This window comes from Saccopteryx bilineata, chromosome 2, assembly GCF_036850765.1.
Source record: "Saccopteryx bilineata isolate mSacBil1 chromosome 2, mSacBil1_pri_phased_curated, whole genome shotgun sequence".
Taxonomy (NCBI): Eukaryota; Metazoa; Chordata; class Mammalia; order Chiroptera; family Emballonuridae; genus Saccopteryx; species Saccopteryx bilineata.
This window is the reverse complement of record NC_089491.1, coordinates 90,731,063-90,754,455: the sequence shown is the minus strand read 5'-3', so window position 1 is coordinate 90,754,455 and position 23,393 is coordinate 90,731,063. Positions and strand designations below refer to the sequence as shown.

Here is a 23,393-nt window from a genome sequence, read left to right as displayed (position 1 = left end):
TGATATTTGAAATATTAAAGATAATGTATAGATTAAATATGTAAGTATATGGAAAATATAGATATGTGATGCAGAAAAGAATTTTTCCCACTATACTATTCAGAAAATAAAGCACCAAAAAAAAAAAAGAAGAAAAAAACTCATCAAAATGGACAATAGTGTGATAGTTGCCATGGCAATGAGAAGAGGAGGATGGTTTGAGGGAATAAATGGTAATGGACAAAGACTTGACTTGGGATGGTGAACACACAATATGATATACAAACCATGTGTTGTAGAATTGTGCACCTGAAACCTCTATAATTATGTTAACCAATACCATTCCAATAAATTCAATAGAAAAAGACAGAAATAAAAGAATATATTTTTGCTTTTTGAAATAGAATCATTAAGAAAATAAGCTTTTTCTTAAAAATATATTTTAAAGTATTATTGTTAAAATCAGAATAAATTACTTAACTGTGTGCACTACTAATCTGAACTTTGGTGATAGTTTTTTCATTGTATTCTGTTCTTCACTTTTGGATTTGGAACATAGAGAGCAATAAGAGAATTCTGCAATAAATTTCAAAAAGAAATCCCCAAAGTTACGGTCACACCTAAGCTGCCTTCTCTTGTTCCTCCCTTTCAACTATCTAATTTACTGGTGTTTCCTTTTTTTTTTTTTCCCCCTGCCCTTGGTCGCTTGTTCTTGCCGTTCCCAATCTGACTGGATCAGTCCAGCCAGAGTACCTCCAAGGTGAGCCAAGAAGGGCTACCTCTCAACCTGAGACTCCTAACTTTCTAATTTAGGGTAACATTATCTTGTTACACGTTTTGAAAAACTACTTGTAGAAAGTGAAAAAACAATTATGTTTTTACTCATTCCTATAAATCTATAATCAGAGAATTAGAGAGTTTTCTAAATTAGATCATTCATTCTCTGGTTCCAGTTATCATTACCAGGAAATCTTTACCTCTTAGGTTCATGTGCCTGACTCACACGAGACACGATGTAATTATGCTTTCATGATTCTTTTTCAGATGATCTGAATCTATCTGGTCTATCTTTCTGATTTTAATTTTGATTTTTTTTCCATTTTCTCTTTCACCTTTTCTTCACTGAGTTCACAGCATAATGCTTACCAGTCAATTATCTTGTATAAAAGATAATATTTATCCATTTTACAGGGGATTAAGTTTTATTCTTTTTTGAAAAATAGCTCTTTTTTTTAAGATCACAAATATTTTTTTCTAGGATTTTATTCCATTACTTCTACTCCCATCGATATGACAGTAATAATTAAGCCTTTTGATTTTAGTTGCATGTATTGAATTCCAATATTCCTCATCCTAGGAACGAGGCTAAGTGAACCAATACTCATGATACCGAAAGGTGTATTCCAGATGGAAACATCACCAGTGGGCTTTTTCAAAACTATAAGCTCTGAAATATGTTGATTTTAGGATTGCTTTAATCAATTATAATGACATTTTAAAAATTATTTTATGTGATTCTTAAGTTTTCTGTACATTTAATGCATTTTTATAATGTACTTATGAACTCTTGCATTGATTGGCTCATTGTGAAAATTTACTAAATTTATCATCATAACTGCTTACAAGTGACTTCAATGAACCAAAGGTAATACAGAAGCTGTTCCTTTCCATATTGGTTAAAAACAACAGCCTGTTGTTTGAGCCAAATTTGTAACAATTACACCTTAATATGTAAATCCATTTTTTCATTACTGATGCAGAGCAAAGAAAACCAATAGGATAACAAACACTAACATTTTGCCTCTAAGTGCTCGTGGATATAAAATAAATGAGGCATGGCTGTTGATTGTCTCTGGCCTACATTATCTGCACAGGAACTATTAAGGAGGCTTTTCCATCTTCCCTTCATGCCTCATTTTCTCATACTATTTAATGAATAGCTTCGCTTAAACAATAATGCACTACTTACCAAAAAGTACATTTTTATGGCACTAAAAAGCAATACTTGTGTATCAAGGACTGTTTTTTACAGCTACATTTATTGGCTTGTTGCACTGTAGAAAATTATAAGCTATTCTAGAACTGGTTCATATTATTAGTTCTTTTAATTAATTTCTCATTTATTTTATTTTTATTTTTTTTGGTCAATCCAAACATACTGAATAGCAGATACTCTGTTAAGCCCTCTAAAAATACATATTTTACCATATCTTTAAGAAGGATTTGTTGTGAGGTTTAAGTGCTAAATATGTAAAAATTATGTTTTCAAATTTTAATATGCTGAGTTTAATTAGGGTCCCTCTCAGATATTAATAAATGAGCATTTGGATGGAAAACTTTGAAATTTATTTGAAAGGTCTAGTCTGGAAAAAATAGTGTTTTTGAGTCTTCAGTTGTTGAAACCAAAGGAATAAATGAGAACACTTGGGAAGATGGTATGTATAGCAAGAGAGAAGTAAGAGATTGAACATTGGAAACATTGATATTTAAGAGTAAGAATAAACAAGTAACTGTGAGATCGGGCAGGTAGAGGAAATAGAGCAGTAGAAGGTGGTGTCATGGAAATCAAAGAAGAAAAATCCATAGAAAGGGGTGTAAGATGCTGCAGCAATTATTATTTTTTTTTTGTAGAGGGACGTTTCCGTCATCTCAAGACTTGAAGACCAAAGATAAGGAGTGTATTAGCAACCATTTTCTTCCTTCTTTCCCTCCTTTTCTTCCTTTCTTTCAATTGTATCTCAGTTTAATTCTTCTTACTCACAAGGTTGTATATTTATTGGCAATTTGCTTTTCTTCTGTGAGTTTTCATACATTTTTAAATCTAATACATTCTAAATCCATAGGGGAATGAATACAAGATATGAATTGTAGAAAAAGATTTATAAATTTCTGGTATATAAATTTATGAAGTATCAGCTAGTAAGAGTGTCAACTGTATCTATTACATGGGTATGTATATATGAGCTCCATTGGTGTGCCTCTTGCAAATAGGACATAAGTAGACAGTTGGATTTTATTTTTCTTCTTTTCCTACCCCAAATTGACAGTCTTTGACTTTTAATAGAAAAACTTAACAAATTTACATTACTGTGTTATTGATATTTTTAGACTTACTTTTAGTACCTTAGCTTAGGGCTTTTTTTCTTTTTCTTTTTCTTTTTTTTTTTACTTGCTATGCTTTCATTTAATTTCTCTTTTCTCCCCCTGGCTTTGTTAAACTAATAGCATGTTATTTGCTCTGTTTGTTGGTTTGTTTTTATCAGTTTACAATTCATCTTATTTTTACTCTTTGATAGTGGCAATTCTGTGATTTTGCTAAACTTTGAAAAGTTTTATTTTCTTACCAAAATATAGAATAAATTAGTATTTATATCCACATTAAAATAAATCAAGAAATTTAGCATGCTTTCTGTTTTATCCAGAATATCTATTAATATTCATTCTAAATTGAATACCTCATGAATTCATAACTCCAGTATTTAATAAAATTTTTATATACTTGTTGTTTGAGTGATTTTCAAATAAGTCACATATAAACAACTTATATTGCTAAATTTACTTAATCTGTAATGTCTAATGAAGTATCAAGAGAGGTAGACAGTGGATCTTGTATTTCCCGTATATCTCTAAAAATTTATTATCATACCTTCTTTAGATTGCTGTGGTATGCTGAGCTGAATGCCTAGCCAGTGTCTATTCTCACTTGTCATCTTTACTAAGAGAACTCCAATATTGATTTTGGAAACAGTGTGTCAGCCACAAATGCTTCCTTCCCTGGATCCTCTGGCAAAGAATGGTGTTCATGTGTTACAGTCTGGTAAAATAAAAAAAATGTAGGTGAAAATACTGGCAAACTCAAGGTCTCATACAGAGAAGCCCTGTACCTTTCTCCTTTTAATAATTCTTGTTCTGGCTGTCTTGAAATGCAAATAATTGCTTGGAAATATAACAGGACAAGAGCACAAATTAGAGACTATGAATCAGGATGAGAGGGGATGCTCGTACTCTTGAAAACATATACCTTGGAGCATCTCAACCACCTGAGGGGTTTAAGAAAAATAAATCCCTGTCAGAATTGTTTGGGTTTTTTGTAACTTGTAGCTAGACCAGTGCACTGGGTTAAAACTTATATAAATAAAACCAGGCAAGCCACAGTGATTTTTAGAATGATTACTTCGTGTGGAGATAGGTCGCTTTCTGTTTGTTTTCAGTGTTCTTTGCGATGTAGCTTTTATTTTCTTCTTCCTTCCAGGAAACGTGGAGGACCATTCTGTGTGGCAGCAATGTTTAACACTCCCTCTAGGTGCTGGTTGGAGTTTAGACTCATTGATGGGTAGGGGTGTCCTTAGTTAAAGCCATTCCCCACACATCTCCAATGGAGGAGATAACTAATAGCTGCCAGTATCTCAGGAATTGCTGAATACCTCATGAAAACTTACTGAATACCTACTAGTAAAACTTTGGAGAACACCCAAAATGATTTTTAAAATAGCACAATTAGGCTTGGCAAGACTGGATGGTGTTTTATTGTAACCTGAAGCTATATCATGCAGCTCCAGATTGCCAATAACATATCTTTCATGACAATAGTGACAACATTTATATTCTACACCAACTTTGCAATAATTTTGGATTCTTTCTGAAAATGTGCTTCAGGCCAGCACAAACCTTTCAAGTTCTCAGCATATAAGTTCAGCATATAAGTTAATGCTGTATGTTGTTACTATTTTATTTTTTTGGTTTAGTGACTTTTCCAACCAACATACTAGAAATGAGAGGCTGAATAGTTCAGACAGAGTGATCCCCTGATTCTCACTGGCACACATGAGATGAATAGCACTAATGAACTTCAGCTTTGGAGAGAAAATATCTCTCTGCATCTGTTTTCACTAAGGGTCATAGCAGAAAGAGCTAATGAAATTTTGAAATCTAGTGTAATTTGGTTTTTAAAGTTATCATTGCAAGAACACTAAGTGCCACTTATACCATGATGCCCTTAAGAAATTCTCCAAAGAGCCTAGTACCAGAAACATATTTGTTTCACCTGGGTGATGACTATATATGCCCATTTGCCAACCATAAGAACATTTTGACATTTATCCTACAGTTTTCCTTTTTGCTTCAGCTATCAGGAACACCGGAGTTAAAATTTATGCCTAATTAAATTAAATAATTCTAACCTAAAATATGGCAGTGTTATCTTTTTCTTGTTATTGTGATTCTAGTTCCTCTTTGGATTTATATTTATATATATTTTTATTTTACTACAGGAGCCAATTTTATAAATTTTCTAAATCCCTTTTGGAACCAAGTGAAATGTGAATAATCGTACCTAAAAACATAAATTGTTCTTCTAGCCTATTTAGATGCATCACAGTTGTCTAAGAGTAGAACAGATTTCTATTTGATACTATATGTATTACCAGTTTTGATTTTATTTTGTTAATATATAAACTTGGGTAAAATAAATAAATAATTTAAGAGTGTGTATAAAAATAGTACTCTCACTCCCATCCTGAGGTAAACAGAATCTTGGCCCTCCAAAACTGGACATCTTCTAATTGACAGATTCTATAAATGTTAAGTTATTTGGTAAAAGAGATTTTGTAGATTTGAAAAAGTTAAAGGTCTTGTGATGGGAAGATAATCCTGTATTATATACATGGGCCCAATATAATGACCAGGATCTGTATGAGAGGAATAAGGGAAGGTCAGACAAATGAGGAGGCAATATGACCATTGAACAGAGATTGGAGAAATGGGGCCACAAGCCAAACAATGCCAGCAGCCTCTAGAAGCTGAAGAAGAAAATAACTGATTATCCACAGGAGCCTCCCAGAGGAACTAGCTTGGCCCACACCTTAATTTTAGCTGTTAAGACTAAAACTAGACTTTTTACCTTCAGATTATAAAGAATAAATTTGTGTTGTTCTAAGCCACCAAGTCTGTAGTAATCTGTTACACTGGCAACAGGAAATTAATGCATACCCCAGCACCCCATCTTACTCTCAAAAAAATTAACCATTGTAAGAAATATCTCATCCTCCAGGAATCAACTATGCATATACAACCATATTTGTGCCATAAACAAATGAGATCATATTATATACATAGTTTTTTGTTTACTTTAGATGGATTGTGTTTTTTCCTCAGAGTTTTGGTATTACAAAAATTTTATGATTAATTATTTTTTACTTCTTTTTCTGAATGAGAGGAGGAGAGATAGACAGACTCCTACAGGAACTCCAACCGGGATCCTCCCAGCAACCCCCATGTGGGGCTGATGCTCTGCCCATCTGAGGCCATGCTCATAACTGAGCTATTTTTAGTGCCTGAGGCAGAAGCTCCACAGAGCCATCCTCAGTGCTCAGGTGATGCCCTCGATTCAACAGAGCCATGGATGCTGGAGAGGAAGAGTGAGAGGCAGAGAAGGGGGAGTGGGAGGGGTGGAGAAGCAGATATTTGCTTCTCCTGTGTGCCCTGACCAGGTATTAAGCCCAGACTTCCACACATTGGTCCAACACTCTAACTGAGCCAAGAAGCCAGGGCCTATAATTAATATTTTCAACTATACATCTTTGAATTTTTGTGAGAGGCATATCTTTAGAATGATTTTCTTGAAGTACAATTAGATTATAAATTATGAGTTATAACTTGGTATCATTGTAGATCCTAAACTATAGTTCTTTAAGAAAGTTGAACTAAAATATATAACCCTTAATGGTGAGAGAATTTTGTTTCCCTCCACCCTTGTGAAAATCATCAAGGTGTTGACTTTTATGATGCAGGTTTTATTTTGGCCATAGATTGGGATTCTTAGTCTAAGGGTGTTTATTTGTATCTATTGTCTTATTTGTCAATTTTTAAAAGTACATCTTGGTACCTCATCACCTGCAATTCTCATCCTCATGTCTCATATGGCTTTTCACTACTCAAAACTTCAGAAATACTTGATGGGAAAAATTAAAAATACCCTTGGAAAAGTGGAAGATAGTTTTTCCCTAACAAAATAATTGTTTGGCTTAGTAAGAAAGAATATATAGATATGCAATAGAGATGTTGCAAGGCCATACTTTAAAAGCATAAATTTTAGACTGTGTGTTTGAGTATATTTTAGAGATTTTAAGCAATGGTAACGGTTATTTTTTTTCTCTGCTTTCTTTAGTTTTTAATCTTTACACTTTGGGTTAAATTAACAGTTGAGAAGCCTCATCAAATAGCTAACCTGTATTGACTACGAACATCTTGGTAAATTAAGCAGAAAAAATATTCTATAATTTTCCTACTTAATTAATGAGTTTGGGTTAATGGCTGCAGCAGCAACATTTAACATATATCCCAAATCAGCAATAAATTAGGATCAAGCCTGAACACAGCTAACTGCATTCCCGGACCTGAATTGTCGCAACACAGAAAAGATGAAGATTTATGCTGCTGCTTATATTTATCTATCTTATGGGTCTATTATGGATATTTGTGTACACTTTGCTAGATCTTCCACAGGCCAGTTTGATATTTGCCACAAATTCTATGGGAGTTGAGAAACAGCAGAGGGTGTTTCATAGGAGGATTGATTATATTGAATGGGCTCTCATATTTTGGCTTTCAAATATTTTAAACAATTTTTTTGTGTGTGTGTGTTTTTCCGAAGCTGGAGACGGGGAGGCAGTCAGACAGACTCCCGCATGAGCCCGACCGGGATCCACCCGGCACGCCCACCAGGGGGCGATGCTCTGCCCATCCTGGGGTGTCGCTCTGCCACAATCAGAGCCATTCTAGCACCTGAGGCAGAGGCCACAGAGCCATCCTCAGCATCCAGGCAAACTTTGCTCCAGTGGAGCCTCGGCTGTGGGAGGGGAAGAGAGAGACAGAGAGGAAGGAGAGGGGGAGGGATGGAGAAGCAGATGGGCGCCTCTCCTGTGTGCCCCAGCTGGGAATTGAACCCGGGACTCCCGCATGCCAGGCTGATGCTCTACCACTGAGCCAACCAGCCAGGGCCTAAACAATTTTTGCTAAAACTTTCTGTATAATGATTATCATTCATATGACCCTGACATTATTTAAGAGTTTCTAAAATAACAATATCAGGCTTATTAAAATAGGATTGGCCTATGCCAAACCACAGTAGCTGCATTCCAGAAATACCTGATGGGTAAAAATTAGAAACACCAACTTATTGTGCAAGGCATTCCCTAAACAAGTATTAGTGGTGGGACAACTATACCAAAAAACTATTTATCAAAAGATTTCCATGTTCACTGGACTCAGGAGACAGCCTGCTAATTCAAACAAACTAGTTCCCAAAGCAGGACTCCACTTTTCTTTCATATCTTACTGTATGGACTGTTGACATTTTCACCCTATACCTTTTTATTACATTGACTTGATGCCACCTTCCTTTGGAACTGCTCCTGCCTACTCTGCTTGGCACTGAGTGTGTGGGATGGTTTCTCAATTTGTCTCAACGGAATCAGTGACCTTCATACAGATAATACTAGTACTTTACAAAATGGAGTATGGTTCTATGTTCCAACTCCTCACTGAATGACTGACTGTAAGTGTTATCACCTGCACACAAGTTATAATTTTTACATTATTCTTTTTATTCTTTAAAAAATATATTTAGTATTATATTTTATTCTTTGGAACTTGGGGTTTTGTTAAATAAGTTAAAGGAAAGTTAGTCCAAGTTGCTTTTGTGACATTAAGGATGTATTTGGTTGGAGGCCTAATATCCTCAAAACATTGTTCAATATAAAAGAAAAATGTATTTCCTGTGCATGAGGGAATCCCTTTTCAAAATAGAAATCTAAGCAATGGAGACATCGTACTCATATATACACACATGGGCACAGGTGTGCGCACATACACAAGCAGGCACATACATACCAATGTTTGTTTATGTGGTTTCTTTGGGGGAGATAAAGGGTTGGAGGAAATTTCCAGGGATAATTTCTTGATTGTCATAGCTTTTTTTTAAGTGACACAAAGAAATTCTAGTTTTAGTCAAACTCCATTATTCAATAACTATTTACTGAGCATCTATTACTTTTCATCGGCCATTTGTGACACACCAATTTCCAGTCTTATTCTCATAACAGGTCTACAAATTACTTCACTTGGTGTAAGAAATTGGTACAATCTTTTACTTGTTACCACTGTGCTTTTTTCTTAAAAAAAAAAAAGAAAAAGAGATCTTGCTGAACATCAGTTAGTGCTGTCCTCAAGCAGATAGTTGGAAGAGGTTAGCAATGACTCAAGAGTTCAGTTCGGCCTGACCAGGCAGTAGCGCAGTGGATAGAGCATCGGACTGGGACATGGAGAACCCAGGTTTGAAACCACAAGGTCTTCATCTTAAGCCTGGGCTCATCTTGCTTGAGCATGGGCTCACCAGCTTGAGTGCAGGGTTGCTGGCTTAAGCGTGGGATCATGGATATGACCCCATGGTCGCTGCCTTGAACTCAAGGTCTCTCGCGTGAGAGAGGGGTCACTTGCTCTGCTGTAGCCCCCCAGTCAAGGCACATATGAGAACATAATCAATGAACAAGTATGGAGCTGCAACAAAAAATTGATGCTTCTCATCTCTTTCCCTTCCTGTCTGTCCCTATCTGTCCCTCTCTCGGACTCTCTCTCTGTTTCTGTTAAAAAAAAAAAAAAAAAAAAAGAGTTCAGTTCAGCTGGATTCTAAACAGGCATCTGAAGGATAGCCTCAGCACTCTCCATCTATATTAAATTTATGTCTTTCTAGACCAACTGAAATTGATCCTGAAGGATCCTGACCTGTTCCTGTCACAACATTCAGTCATGAAGAGTTTTGTCACTAGGCCCCATTATTACCTTCATGAAACCTCTGCCATACCTGCTGTCTGGAGTGCCAAAAACAATGACAGCCCTTTTAAAATCACCCCTTTGAAAGCCAATTGGCAACATATTTATTTTGTATATATATGAGTACATATCTCCTGAGTATATTCAGACCATAGAAATAGATATTAGGTGTCCTCCTATTCTCAGCTCTCCTGATATTTATACTTACAATATTAGGCAGATCCCACAGAGGTTGTACAGCCTCCTGGTTGATTGTTTGTACCCTCTTAACTAAATAGGGTGGGGTATTTTGTGTACAAGGAGCCGCTGAAATCCTGTTTATTTTTAAATGCTTATCCAGTGATTATATATTGTAGGGTTGTGTATACAGTAGCTACATAGTTTCTAGAACAATAGAAGGTTCTTTAACTAAAAGCTTGATCACTTTGACAAGTATACAAATACTCTCCTATCATAGACTATCAAAATCCTACCTCACCAACTGCTCTTTTCCCTTCCATCTCCTTCCGGAAGTCTTTCCCTTCTTATAAGGCTACAGTGGTCATTCCCTTCCCTGAATTTCATTATCATTTATTGTCATTGACATTTGACACTCATATTTTTCTGCTTTGAAATGCAATAGTATCTTGTTGACCTAACTGGACTGTAAGTTCTTCAAGGGAAAGAGCTATAATCATATTTCTTTGTTTTGTTCACATTTCCAGGCACTATGATATGTTTATATTATGCACAAAAGTAAGTTCCTGGGTAAACCAACAGTGCATACAAACACTGTGAGAACTGGCATAACATTTTCTCAGACTTTGTTGAAGATAAAACTGTTTAAATCTGGGTTAAATGATAATTAAGAAAACAGAATCCTGACAAACAAGTTTTAAAATATTGAAATCTCTTACCTGGACAAGTTATAGTTTACATGGGCTCTTAAAAATTATGATCCAGATAAGTCTACATTTAGAATCATATTAAAAGAATGAGAAAAACAAAAAACTACACGTTACTGGCTTGTGCAAGGTCACACAGCTGGCTAAGGGGACAGCCATGACCCAGGTTCCTTCTCTGACAGATTTTCTTTTCATCCTTCTTAGAGAGTTGAATATTTTTGATATTTAACCAACAAGCAGTTAGCTGATTGAAGGGTTGTCTGTGGCTAGAAGATAGCCCACTCTAGACAATACTTTCTCAGATTCCATTCTATAGTGCCACTAAGTTTAGAGTTAATTTTTTTTTCAGAGACAGAGAGAGAGAGTCAGAGAGAGGGATAGACAGGGACAGACAGACAGGAATGGAGAAATGAGAAGCATCAATCATTAGTTTTTCATTGCGCATCGCAACACCTTATTTTTTCATTGATTGCTTTCTCATATGTGCCTTGACCGCGGGCCTTCAGAAGACCAGTAACCCCTTGCTTGAGCCAGCGACCTTGGGCTCAAGCTGGTGAGCTTTTACTCAAACCAGATGAGCCTTCGCTCAAGCTGGTAACCTCGGGGCCTCGAACCTGGGTTCTCTGCATCCCAGTCCGATGCTCTATCCACTGTGCCACCACCGGTCAGGCTAGAGTTAATTTTTCAAGCCGTCAATATTTCAGTGCTTAATTATTTCTTTGTCCAATTTTGAGAAGTAGAAATTTTATTTACATATAGAACTCATCATTTTTCATAAACCAGAAAAATTGATGGTTATTATTAAGGTATTCCATTTCTGCTTGAAATTTTAGCAATGTTATAGAATATCCAATATATTTTAAAAGGAGACATTGACAAATTAACGTGCATCCAAAAGAAGGTGATCAGAGTAGTGAAATGTCTGGAAACATGCCATGCAAGGAATATATTTGTCATTTTATGTTCAAGAAAGTGGTGATGTTGAATCTGAAAGATGCCCCACATCTCTATGGGCCAAAGCTAGCTCCCTTCAATTATTTGAAGAGCTGCCATGTGAAACTAGTATTCTATATTTTCTGAGTAATTTCACAGGGAAAACTGGGACCAATGTGTGACAAGCACAAGAAGCGGCTTCCAGTATCTATAAGCATACTTATTCAACAGTTGGCGTCGTGTCAGTTTTCTTGTTGATGCCAAGGGAACTGCATCGTTGGTCTCTTGTCAATAAAAGCTGGTAACCCATACTGAGTGAGAGACAGCTTGGTTGACCTGAGTCATTTACAACTTAAAAACTGCATGATTATCTGTCACTAAGCTCTAACCAAATGAATGACAACCAAATCTCACTCAGCACTTCTCACTCACCTCACTCAGGTAACTAGCATTTTAGGAAAGATCATGATGTTAGAAGCTACTTACTGTCTACATTGGACCCCTGATTAATTGCCTATGCTGTGGATAGCACAGATAGCACATTATCTTGAGGGGACCCCTTCCTCTCTGCCTTATTTACCAGAACCAGAAGCTTTTCTTACAGCAGTAGAAACAATTTAGTTTTTTAGGATGCTCTCTGCATTGATCTACATGAAGAAATAGAATATATTTAAATTAAAACCTTGTTCTCAATATTTTTAGGTTAAGCGTAGATATTCAAGTTGGATTATGTGAAACAGGTGTAATTTAATGCACTACAGCTTTGAAAGTGTTAGAAAATAAATCAAACAGTATGATGTGCCAGAGGTGTTAGAATAAATAGTCATGTTTCAATGTATTGAATATAATATTCACAACAAAGCAACATATATAATATAAAGATTCTTTCACTTCTCACCTTGATTAGAATGGAAAGTACACATTTACCAGTTATTTTGATGTCTTGGTTTGACTCAAATTACCATTGTAGTAATAGTTTGTCTTTTATTTAAATGTCACTAAAGCAGCAGTCAAATCTCATATTTATGTTTAACCCATATTTCATTGAGCACACAGGTTTCATGATGGAACTCATCTTATTAGATCCTGTCAGTATAAACTATCAATTGCAGAGGGTCACGCTGCATTTTTTCTAGCTGTCACACCAGCATCTTGCTGAGTGCCATCTGCAGTGTCTCAGCTTTTTTATTTATACTAGAAATCATTTAGTTTGATCCAAGAGCTATTTCCAAAATGCCTGTAGTACATTTAAAAAGCACTTTATCAAGATAGCTTTGGAGAAAGGAATAGCAGCAAGATTCTCTGTGGTAAAGAAGATGTAGACAAATGAAGATAATAGGTTTAAGGAGAAACAATCTTATTCTAAGAAAAGTTGTTTTATATTCAATAAATTTACCTGTCCTAAACTTCTATAGCTAAAATGAGCTTTGGATGCTTTGCAGCTCTTTGCTTTTGAACAGAAAAGCCAATATTTGAGACTGGTAATTTTTCTTACATAATATATCAGTAACTTATGTAGCTACCACCAGATGATCAAGTTATCTCGAGCTAGAGCAGCATGGGCTACGTGTAAATCTTTATTAAATTATGAACTGATCTTCATAACCTTTGTTGGGCCTGTACTTTCAGTCCAATATTTTAACTACCTTTTCAGGAAAAAAAAATTAAGAATCTTCTTTCTCTCTTACTTCACAGCCACTGTACAAAAGGCATTGAATCAGGTAAAGTGACTGTGAAGATGAACCAAAATCTGTCTTTGACCCAGTAAGGGCTGATAAATGAACAAGAGAAGCAGTTGGAATACAAGCCATTTAAATAGTAGCCGTGAGTAAGAAATGCTGTGAGAAAAGAACAGTGACATACAGAGAAGAGAGAGGGGATTACCAATTGAAGGAACAGAGGGATTTAGCATTTGGCCTGGGCCTTGCAAGATGATAAATACATGGAAATAAAGACATTGAGAATAATACTCTTCTGAACAGAAATAAACACACGTCTGTCTGTTCAGAGAAAGGAAAACAAACTATTCAAAAAAGTATCTAGTTGTGCAATTTGGAAAACAATTTTTGTTTGTTTGTTTGTTTTTGGTGAAGAGAAGATATGTGCTCTGGAGGTCGAAGATTCAAAGCTGCTTTCTACTATTTATTTAACTAAAGATTTAAGGTAGTTTAACATCTTTGTTGTTTCAACAGTCTCTTTATAAAATATAACTACTCATAATTATTTTTCAGATTTATTCTAAGAATGAATTATTCCCATCTGTGATGATCGTTGCAGTGTGTGATGTACTTGTGAATTCTGAATTTGCACAGAGGAAATGAGTCTGAAAAGACAGCTGATGTCCGGGAGCCCAAGCTGAGGAGTTGGATATGGGGCTCCATTGTCCTTCCTCTCCTTCCATACCGTACAGGGAAGGGGAAACTTGAGAAACGTTTTGAAAAAGGATTGCCAGAATTCTAGCTTTGATTTAGAAAGTTTCATGTGATGAAATTAGTGGAGAACTTGGTATGGGAAAAAGAAGTAAGAAGGCTGTTGAGGCAGATGATTCAGGTGAAGATGTGTTGCAGTAACAGAGTCAAGTGGAGGTGGAATTCATAGATTCAAAGAGGAAGCAACATTCTTTGTTTCTTCAGGAAAATTCACCTACTCTCTTTCAATTCGTAGATTATGGGAAAACAAATCAAGGCCCAAAGTAAGAGTCTGGAAACTAAATAATTAAAATTACAATTACTGTATTTTTTGCTCCATAAGACGCACTTTTATTCTCCCAAAAGTGGAGAGGAAAATGCCCGTGTGTCTTATGAAATGAAAAATACAGTATTTTATTAAATAGTCTAACAAACCATTTGGTTCAGATTTTTTTTTTCTTATTTTCCTCCCTAAAACCCTAGGTGTGTCTTATGGTCAAGTGCATCTTATGGAGCAAAAAATACGATAAGTAAGAAAATATGTCAGAAAGCATGGAAGCATTTTTGAGTAGACTGAATTAGAAAAGACGCTGAAAACTAGAAAGCCAGTAACAAGGTGGTGAGGTGTTCCAGTAGATGTCAAACTGAGGGTATTAAAGTTCCTGAATTCTCTTTCCAGCAACACTTTCCCCTTCAATACTGAACTATCTTCTTCCCGGCATGCACACACACATCTATATAATACTTATTTTTATTTCTGTTCTTATATGAAGTTTGTCTGAACTATTGTCATTTTTATGCCTACACTTGAGTCTTTAGGTCTTTAATCAGGAAATTTCTGAATGTTTCCCCATCTGCTTTTGAAAAGAATAAGTTTTTTGGAATAATTGATTTGGAAACACAATCAGGGTTAATATGCCTTATATTGTGAAATTACTTATGTGTTTCTTTACAAAAAAGTAGTGGAACATAGAATTTGAAACTGCAAGCAGAGATAATGATAGATTGGTTCTCAGAAATAACAAAGAAAATGAACACTAGACAGTTTTTGTTATGCTTGTTTCAATATGAATCTATTCGAAAAAGACTATAGCTTTTTTTGTTTTTATACTTCTTAAACTTCTAGATATTTACTGGATCTAAGTGAAATCATTATTAACCTACAGTGACTATAATATTAACCTAGAAATTTAAGTGACCCTCACATGAAATCATAATAGTACATAATCTATCAAACTAGACAAATTGATTTAGTATGGGAGTTAAAATTCTGCTTTGCAAGTGACTCTATTAATTTTTTCCCAAATATATTAGAGTCATACTTTCAAAAAATTTTCTTAAATGTATGTGTGTGTGTGTGTGTGTGTGTGTCAGTGTGTTTCATGGTTACAATAGTTAAGACATGCTTCTTTAGTAATGGTACTTATAATGAGAGACATAGCGATTGTATATATGACCAATGAGGTGACTATGTCATTAATGTATTTTGGAGAAATGTTTATGTAATATATTGCTATTTGAAAATTTGGCTGAAAATGTCAGAAATAAGCATATCCTTCTAATGAGCTTATCATTATCACTTCTAATTTTTATTTCTTTCAATATCTAGTTATATTTTCCTTGTCCTTTCAGCAGTGATAAAACCTATGCTTATAAAAAGATTTTCAGCAGTAATAAATCCAAGAAACATTTAGTGAAAATTTAACCTTTTGCCAAATTTTGGAAAGAGGAACTATAATCAGCATACTATAGAGTTTATCATAGTTTTCTGTGCTTTTGAAAATAATAATTATTTTGACATAAATAATTTTCTTTAATAATCTCTATAATATAGAGGTTGAATATATGTTTTCTTCTATAATTGTCTGCCTAAAGTAGCTTCCACCAGGGAAGATACTGACTTGATTCTTTAAAATATTCATTTTCTTTTGGTTATAAAAATAATGTGTAGTATACCTGAATTTAAATCTCAGTTTTGCCATGTTTAATCCAAATTTATAACTATAATAGTGCCCCCAAATTATAACTATTAACATTAATTTTATTAATTGATTAATCAAATAAAATAATATTACATATATAAAATTATATAAACACATACTTCAAATGGTATACACTTAATAATGATAACTAAACTTTCAAGGTAAAAGATACCAGAAATATAGAAAAAAATGAAGAAAAAAGCAATATCACTTAAAATCTTATTAGCCAGTGACAAAAAGTAAAATATTTCATTTATTTTATGAATTATTAAAATCAAAGAAGACTGAATAAAGTTATGTCAACATACATGCTTATTTTCAAAGAAGAAAACTTTTATTCTGAATTATTGATAAATTACAAAATAAGCAAAAGCAGAAATGTATAAGATTTGCTAACTGCTTACCTAGTATTGCTAATCTCATAGTAATGCCACTTTTCTGGAAAAGAAAAATGTAAGTTTAGAAACAGATCCTGGCCGGTAGCTCAGTGAATAGAGCACAAATTGGCATATGGACATCCCGGGTTCAATTCCTGGTCAGGACACACAGGAGATGCAACCATCTGCTTCTCTCCCCTCCACCTCCCCCTTCTTGCTCTCTTCTCCTCCTATAGCCAGTGGCCTCAAGGCACCGAGGGTAGCTCAGTTAGTAAAGGGCATCAGACTCAGGAGCTAAAAATAGCTCAGTACATGAGCATCGATCCCAGGTGCGGTTGCTGAGTAAATCCCAGTTAGGGAGCATGTAGGAGACTGCCTCACTATCTCCCCTCCTCTCACTTAAAAACATTCTTTACTAGTAATAATTATAATAATATTTTGCAAATGAAAAATGCATACACACATGCTGTGAATTATTCAAATACATATTGAAATCATCTGAATTCTTGTCACACAAAGTGTGGTCATTGGATCAGCACCATCACCAAACCCTAAGCTTTTGATAAATACAGACTCTTGAGTGTGGCTCTACACCTACTGAATCAAACATCAGCAGTTTGATTAATATGCATATAAATACCACGTAAATCATGTACACTTTAGATTTAATAACCACTGTTCTAAATCACATCAAAGGGAGGAGGGGAACACATGCAAAAAACCCCAGAAACATCTTAGTGATATTGCATGTATATTAGCAAAATAATTCAGTTAGGAAAGAAACATACTATTGTATAACTAATAGATTCTTTACAAGTTGTTGTTTTGTGTGAGTTAAATGAAAGTATGCTCTGTAACATAATACCAGTGACTCAATTATACAAACTACTTCAGTGCTGTTTTCCCTTAGGCCTGCATGGATCAGAGCTACAAAGAGGACATGGTAATTTATTCGTTTTTTTTATATATTTTATTTATTGATTTTTTTAGAGAGAGAGGAGTGAGAAAGAGAGACAGAGAGAGAGAGAAGGGGGAGGAGCAGGAACCATCAACTCCCATATGTGCCTTGACCAGGAAAGCTCAAGGTTTCGAACCGGCGACCTCAGTGTTCCAGGTCGACACTTTATCCCACTGCGCCACCACAGGTCAGGCCTGAGGACATGGTGATTTAAAGATCTCTAAATATTTGACCCTGGCCTATGCAAACTCACAAAAGTTCATGCAAATATCCAAAATTAGTTGTATATGTATACAGTGGTGGGATTCAAATAATTTAACAACTGGTTCTCTGCCCTAATGACCATTTTAAGTATATAAAAAAGAACACCAAAAGGTAGTTTATTTCATGCATTTAATACTTAAATAGAAACAATTAAAGAGGTATACAAAACTAGATTATGTTATAAGAAAGAGTTTAAAAATATTAAAGAAAAAATATTAAATAATACCTGACAAAATATAAAATTGTTATTTAAGATATTTTCATATTTCTTTTTTTAAAGATTTTTATTTATTCATTTTAGAGAGAGAGAGAAGAGAGAGAGAAAGAGAGAAGGGAGAGGAGCAGGAAGCATCAACTCTCATATGTGCCTTGACCAGGCAAGGCCAGGGTTTTGATCTGGTGACTTCAGATTCCAGATAGATACTTTATTTACAGCATCACCACAGTCTCCATATTACTTCTTGATTGATGTCCTCACTTGCATTTTTTTTTTTTTTTACTTACGGATGGAATAAACATTACTACAGGTGCTTAGAATACACTGTTGCGCAGATGAATGTTAAAAAAAAAATAAGGAATGTAAATTTATGATTTGCACATTGAGCGGCTGCTCAGGCACCTACCTTGGAAAGAACCCTGATTAAAAGTGCTATTTTAACAACCAGTTAGCCAAACTCAACAAAAAATTAGGCATTGGTTTTGCCGAACTGGTGTGAACCAGCTGAATCCCACCACTGTATGTGTATCACCTATTGCCCACTGCATGCTTTACTGAGAATGTTACAGTTGAAACACTTTCAAAATATAATGTAAACTAATACATAGTTATGGTCTTCTTTCCCCTTTTAATAATAAAATTTTTTTATACCATTAAGAGCTTGAATTTTAAACAGATTCTTTGACTGGGAGCTTATATCCATTAGCTCATCCAATTTTAGCACCTGTCTTATCCTCAGTAGCTTTTTCAGAACTACCTACATCAATTCAGACTTAGACTTCTTCCACATTTTGTCTTTTTTAGTAAAGTCATCATGAAGCAAATGAATAGATTGACATGATTTTTTTATGTCCTTTTGAATGCTATCTGGAAAAAATTTATTGAGCACTCCATTCAAGTGATTTGTCTGTGCCTCTTGGGTCATGACTTTCCTCATCTTCTGTTGAATTTGACAGTCTTGTTGATGCTGAGGTCTTATAAAAATGATATTTTTTTAAGTAAAACCAGCACAAAATAGACAAAGCAAATAACCATTGATAGTCTTGACATCAACATGAGCTTCAGTCACAGTCTGCCATTTTTTGATCATGGAATATAATTTGTCATGGGTATAAGGTGCCTGCTGTGGAAATTAGTTAGGCAGTGTTCGCCCTGACCATTGTCAGTAATTAGCATGAATTTTTTTTAAATGCAACTTCATCATTCTGCAGATCAGCTAGGCTATCTTCAAAACATGACCCTTAAGATCTTCAGACACAGTTTTGTTTCCTTGAGTTCTCATGACTATTGTTTTTCTAATATTTCTTACACAGAACATAGCTGGAGCTTTCACCTTAGAACATGGATCAACCACTTTCTTTTTGGCTACCATTCTGCCACTTTTCTTAAGGTGCTTGTGCTTGCCACGCCATGGTGATGCTCATAGAGCCAAAAAGATACAGTTATGATATTTACTGTACTTCTTGTTAAGAAAATATGTAAATAAATTATTTTTTCCTAATAAATATTGTTTTAACATCTCAAAAGAGCAGATATATATGAAGAAGTTTGAAAACATGATTTTTTTTGCCCTGGCCAGTTGTCTCAGTGGTAGAGTGTAGGCATGTGGATGTCCCAGATTTGAATCCCGGTCAGGGCACACAGAAAAGGCACTCATCTGCTTCTCCACCCCTCCCTCTCCCTTCTCTCTTTCTTTCTCTTCTCACTCTCTCTCTCTTCCTCTCCTACAGCCATGGCTGGATTGGAGTAAATTGGCACCAGGCACTGAGGATGACTTCATGATCTCTGCCTTAGGCAATAAAAAATGGCTCTGGTTGCAACAAAGCAAGGGCCCCACATTAGCAGAGCGTCAGTGGACTTTCTGGGTGAATCCTGGTCAGGGCGCATGCAGGAGTCTGTCTCTGCCTCTCCTCCTCTCACTAAATTAAAAAAGAAAAAGAAAAAGCATAATATTTTTATGGTATTCTATTTACTGATTTTTTAAATCTAAGATTCTATTGTCTTCCTTTTAAGAATAAATAAAACCAAGGAAAAATAATTATTTAGAATATGCTTTAACATCTATTCATTTATTCATATTGTATATTCGTAAAGCAGAAAATTTTAAGTTCTCCTTATTAGTAGCTTAGTTCCTATCCTTATGGATCCCACATTCCAAGAAGAGAGATAATAGAGAACTAAACAAACAACTTAAAAGTGTTTTAGGGCAGTGGTCCCCAACCTTTTTTGGGCCACGGACCGGTTTAATGTCAGAAAATATTTTCACAGACCAGCCTTTAGGGTGAGATGGATAAATGTATCACGTGACCGAGACAAGCGTCAAGAGTGAGTCTTGGCCCTGGCCGGTTGGCTCAGTGGTAGAGCGTCGGCCTGGCGTGTGGAAGTCCCGGGTTCGATTCCCGGCCAGGGCACACAGGAGAGTCACCCATCTGCTTCTCCACCCCTCCCCCTCTCCTTCCTCTCTGTCTCTCTCTTCCCCTCCCGCAGCCAAGGCTCCATTGGAGCAAAAGATGGCCCGGGCGCTGGGGATGGCTCCTTGGCCTCTGCCCCAGGCACTAGAGTGGCTCTGGTCGCGACAGAGCAATGCCCCCTGGTGGGCGTGCCGGGTGGATCCCGGTTGGGCGCATGCGGAAGTCTGTCTGACTGCCTCCCCGTTTCAAGCTTCAGGGAAAAAAAAAAAAAAAAAAAAAAAGAGTGGGTCTTAGACAGATGTAACAGAGGAAATCTGGTCATTTTAAAAAAATAAAACATTGTTCAGACTTAAATATAAATAAAACAGAAATAATGTAAGTTATTTTTTCTTTCTCTGCAGACCAGTACCAAATGGCCCATGGACCGGTAGCGGTCCATAGCCCGGGGGTTGGAGACCACTGTTTTAGAGGACACTTTGAGTGTCAGAAATTACCTCTATGGGAAGGAGACTTGAATTGAGGCCTAAAGCGTGTAAGGGATCTAAATACAGCACTTCCAGGTTTTGATGTCCTGGAAAGCTAAACCCTTAGATGCTGGACACCACTGTTTATTAGGGAAAAAGTATCTGGTTGCCAATTAAAATGAGAGAACACTGTGTAAGATAGTATTTCAAAGGTAGGTTGTAGCCAGTTTGTGTCATGGCTTGTAACACATGATAAAATAATTAGATAATTCCCAGTGCAGTCTATAGAAAGCCATTGAACAATGTTAAGCAGGGTAGTAAAATGATTTATACTATACAAAGTCTACCCTGGCTATAATGTGAGTGACAGATTGTAGAAGAGGTCATGAGTAAAACCAGTGAGAATGTGTAGAAGGCTTTTGCTATATTCTAGGTGGTGGATAGTGAACTGGCAAAAAGAGCTGTGTGGCTTCTAGCTAATACACTACATATTATCATGGAAAAGGAAGTTACTAAGGAGATCCTCACATTTCTGGCTTTGAATACAAAGCTGACAGGCCAAATTCTTACAAAGTGAAAGAAGACCTAGAAAGGTACCTGGGGACAAGCAAGAGTTCCAGTTTGCAGTAAGTTTAAAAGGCAGTAGATACCTTGGAGATTAAGATAATGGGCTCTGGGGAAGGTGCAACTCCTACTCTATTGATTACTAGCAGTGAATCTTAAATGATTTCATTAAACAGTGCCTCAGTTTTCTCATCTTTAAAAAGAGGTTAATTATACCTACCTTATAGGGTTGATGTAAATATTAATTTGGATAATTCCAATAAAGTGATAAGAACAGTTCCTGATACACTGTAAACCACAAAATAATGATTGTCATTATTATTGGTCACAGTAACAGCAATGTCAAAAAAGTAATCTGGGCCCTCGCCGGTTGGCTCAGTGGTAGAGCGTCGGCCTGGCGTTCAGGAGTCCCGGGTTTGGTTCCCGGCCAGGGCACACAGGAGAAGCGCCCATCTGCTTCTCCACCCCTCCCCCTCTCCTTCCTCTCTGTCTTTCTCTTCCCCTCCCACAGCCAAGGCTCCATTGGAGCAAAGTTGGCCCGGGCGCTGAGGATGGCTCTGTATCCTCTGCCTCAGGCGCTAGAATGGCTCTGGTTGCAACAGAGCTATGCTGAAGATGGGCAGAGCATCGCCCCCTGGTAGGCATGCTGGGTGGATCCTGGTCGGGCGCATGCGGGAGTCTGTCTGACTGCCTCCCTGTTTCCAACTTCAGAAAAATACAAAAAAAAAAAAGGTAATATGGTATGTAAATTTGAGGTTTAAAGGAAAGAGGTTGACATTTTTCATTTTTAAGAATGCATCAGTGTCAAATTAAGATGTTGTACACTTTTAACTGGCACAGTGCCATATGTAAAATATATTTTAATTAAAAAAAGAAAAGAAAGCATTTAATTTAATTTAATTTAATTACACTAATTCTGAGTTAATGAAAACTATCTTAGAATAACATTTTACTGTTGTTTGTTAGCATACTTTTCTCTCTCCTTTATCCTTTTCTCTTTTTTTTATACATTGTATTATAGAGAAGAGGTTGAGTTGGGAAGTAGAATTAAAAGGAAGAGAGTCATCATGACAGTAAAAAGTCATATTCTAATTCTAAAAACAATATTTTCTTTTCATTTCAACATTACAATTACTGCAACAGTAGATTCAATCTTTTAATTGATTGTATTTAAACTTTCCTATGTAAATAGACCATAAGTATTTTTGATAACAGCTTTTCAGACTCATTTAATTATTCAATACTGAGAACCCAGGAATAATCTATGACTTGCACATTGACTTCACTGTTGGATTTTAATCTTTGAAATGACAGGTTTATTGAGAAAGCAAAGATATTTTCTCTTTCAGGTCTCTTTTCTCCTCCGCAAACAACTACATTATAACAATTATTTTGCCTTCTGTATTTGAAGGTTGAAAAATCTCTAAATATATGAATGTATTTGAACATGAGTTTCATTCATTATCTATTTAATAAAGAAGAAAATAATTTAGTAAATGCCTGGGTGATAGTTTGTCATGTTCTCACAATTCCAAAATAGACGTGATAATGTACTTGCTTTCAAGATGCAAAAGCCTAAATATGTGAAGTTAGTTAATCCCTCTTGTTTCTTTAAAGAGCTTATAAAACAGGTGCTGTGTAAATTTGAATCATTATTGTTGTCAATAATGTAAAGAAATACTTCTAAAAGCAAGAGTCATTTTTCTTTTTACATTTTTTTGGTAGGCTTGAAATAAAGTCATGCAAAGAGACCCAGACCGAAATGCTGGAAGTGGCCACCATCAGCATGAGGACCCCAAGTCAAACTGGTAAGTGGAAAAAGTCATCCAAAGCTATCATTTTCTATGTCATTAGGTCTGTTGATCTTTTTCTTACACAACAAAGTCTTAGAATTTACAAACAAAAATGAGAGTGCTTCCAAAAGGAAAATGCCTATGAAAGTCATTGTCATTACTTAGAAGACCTTAGGGTGGTGGTATTCTGTGGGAAAAGCTACTGATTCTGTTATAGATGGGCATGGATTTAAAGTAGCTATTTGACTTTGTGAACGTTATTTAATTCTTTGAGTCTTAGTTTCTTTATCTTAAAAAGAAGATTATAATAATTATCTTGTTCAGTTTTTTG

At 35.6% G+C, this 23,393-nt stretch overlaps 1 protein-coding gene across 1 annotated transcript in view; it reads left to right on the top strand.

Moving 5' to 3' along the window:
• The window catches only part of LINGO2 (leucine rich repeat and Ig domain containing 2), a 1,440,550-nt gene that overhangs the window by 834,605 nt on the left and 582,552 nt on the right, over positions 1 to 23,393 (top strand). The window contains exon 4 of the mRNA XM_066257388.1: positions 22,995 to 23,077. The gene's annotated coding sequence lies outside the window, so the exon portion shown is untranslated. The remainder of the gene's footprint in view (positions 1 to 22,994; positions 23,078 to 23,393) is intronic.